Source organism: Pteropus vampyrus, unplaced genomic scaffold (assembly GCF_000151845.1).
Source record: "Pteropus vampyrus isolate Shadow unplaced genomic scaffold, Pvam_2.0 Scaffold268, whole genome shotgun sequence".
Classification (NCBI taxonomy): Eukaryota; Metazoa; Chordata; class Mammalia; order Chiroptera; family Pteropodidae; genus Pteropus; species Pteropus vampyrus.
This window is the reverse complement of record NW_011889049.1, coordinates 8,870-11,368: the sequence shown is the minus strand read 5'-3', so window position 1 is coordinate 11,368 and position 2,499 is coordinate 8,870. Positions and strand designations below refer to the sequence as shown.

Genomic DNA, 2,499 nt, shown 5'->3' with positions numbered 1-2,499 from the left:
GAGAGGCAGAGCCAGGAGCCAAACTCAGTGTGAGCATTCCTCCCAAACCACGTGAGGCTCTCCCTGGCCAAGACGCCAGCCTGACCAGCCACCTGACGGCCTCTTTGCCATCTACTATCAGGTCAAGCCAAGTGTGAGCAGGTGACTCTGCCCTGGGTCCATCCATCTGTCTGTCCATCTATCATCTACCCAACTACCATCCATCCATCCATCCATTCACCCATCCACCTACCACCCATCCACCCACCACCCATCCATCCACCCATCCACCCATCCACCCATCCTTTCACTGACTTGTTTACTCATGCATTTATTCACTCAGCCTCTCCAGGGGGCCTGTCTGTGCTGGATGCTGAGGGCTCAGAGACAAATCCGGCACAATTCCGCCTGCCAGAAGCTCACAGCTGGGCGGGGAGACGTTTAGACCTGCACAAAGCAGCTCAAACAGTGAGGTGACATGTTTTCCGTTTCTGCTGCGGAGAAGGGTAAAGTTTGCGCATGTTTGTTTAGGAGACAAAGGGCAGGTGAAACTTGGCTGCAGCGACCGAGAAAACACACTTGTCTCAAATGTCACCTTCCTGGGCTGACTTTTCTAACACTGACCCCCACCCACACTCCCGTCCCCGTCCTGCTCCATGGCTCTCCTTGGCACTTGCAGCCAGCTGGCAGACTCTGTATTTTTATTTACTGTGTCGGTGTGTCTGTCTCCCTCCCAGAAGATCCAAGGGGCAGGGACATTTGTCTTTGTTTATTTCTGTGGCCCAGTGCCCAGAACAAGGCATGCAGAAGGCATGTAGTGTTTGTTGCATGGGGGTGGGCGTGAGCGTGGGCGAGCTGCTGTCCAGCGGGTAGGTGATGAAGCCGAGGGCTGAGCCGATGTGTAGTGAAAGGGGGTCTGAACATGAACTTCAGAGGTCCGACTGCAGGACTGGGCGTCTCACTGTATGTGAGGTACAGGGGAAAAGGCATCCAGGGCAATTCCTGGGCTTCGGGCTCAGGTGCCGGGGGCCGGGGGGGACTTACCACGTTAGACACCCTGCGGGGAACATGGGACTGAACAGGTCCCTGTTCTTTCAGTTTGACAACATGCTTCAAGCTCCCTTGTCATCTAGGGTACCAGCCTCTCGAGTGCAGCATCTGCAACTAAAACCAAGCCCCAATTGTATTTGCTATGCTCAGAACACACCTGTCACCTCCTTCTTTCTAGAACCTATGCTTCTATTAATGTAGCCTTAGCATTAGGCTGGCCAGTTGCATAGGGACACACCCAGAGCTTGCCCTGAGCGGACACAGGTGTGAGACAGGTACTATCTTCATTTCATGGATGCAGAAAGGGAGGCACGGAGAGTTCAAGGGGCTTGCCCAAGGTATCAGAGCTGGCATGAATGACCGAGCTGGCACTGGAACACAGGCAGCTTGGCTCCTAACCAGAGTGAGCTGCGTCTCTCTAAAAGCCAGAGTGGGCATCAAGATTGGCCTTGGGCAGGCGGCATTCTGTCCTTCGCCCTCTGCTGTGGCAGCTGCTCCTGGTGACTTGTGTCCACCATGCACCCCACTGACAGACTGCTGGGTGGGTGTGGGCGAGGCTGTCCGTCCATCAGCACGCAGGCTGTTCAAGGCCAGCCTGCAGGTCTGCCAAGCAGGACACGTGAGCCCTGCCCTGAGGGCTGCGCTCACAGGGCTGCCTGGACCTTACGATGTCAACGAGTGTCCTCTGCCTTATCCTGCCAGGTTTCTAGTCGGGGGACACTCACCATGGGTGAGTGCACAGCCTCGCCGAGCCTCAGTGTCCTTGTAAGGCTACAGTGATTTCGAGTGACCGGCGGGTGGAAGCCGCCTCTGGTTGGAATGGCTTCCCTTTCAAGGGTGTCCTGGTTTGGCTAGAGGCCAAAGTGGCAGCCCTGGCGGTGGGCCTCGCAGGGCTTGGTCCCCGTTCAGCAGTCCCTGATCAGTGCTGGGCCACTTCCAGAGTGGCATGCTAGGGCTCAGAATCGAGGTGGACCTGGCTGGGGCCCCCGGGGGCCAGGGAGACAGATGTGGACGTGGCAGGGACAGTGAGGGAGCAGGGAGGTGCGAAGGGCGTCGGGAAGGCAGGGGGCCCTGACTGGTGGTCATGACACCCCCAACAGGGCTCGGGCCAGCCTCCCTCCCCAGACCAGGCCTCTGTGGCCTCTGGCGTCTGCTCCCTCCCTGCCAACCGGAGCTCCTCGAGTGTGGGGCCTGGGCTGTGTGTGCCTCAGTGCAGCCTCCGCTTAGATAGTGTTTGTTGAATGAATAAGTGAGGGAGCCTTGAGGGTCCCCTGGACATGAGCAATTCCAGGGGAGTTGGGGAGGCCCAAGGGCAGGGGTAAGGCCGGAGCTGGGGCTTGGAGGGAAGGGGATGTCACGGCCCCATCCCTGGGCCTCCTCAGGAGGTGTGTGGTTGTGGCCGGGGCCCAGGCCCGCAGGCGATGGGGACAGCCATCTGCTTACCCAGAGCCTGACACCTCTGTGGCCTCT

At 58.4% G+C, this 2,499-nt stretch overlaps 1 protein-coding gene across 1 annotated transcript in view; it reads left to right on the top strand.

The window, feature by feature from the left end:
• The window catches only part of SLC25A47 (solute carrier family 25 member 47), a 13,617-nt gene that overhangs the window by 6,239 nt on the left and 4,879 nt on the right, over positions 1-2,499 (top strand). The gene's annotated exons all lie outside the window — the stretch shown is intronic.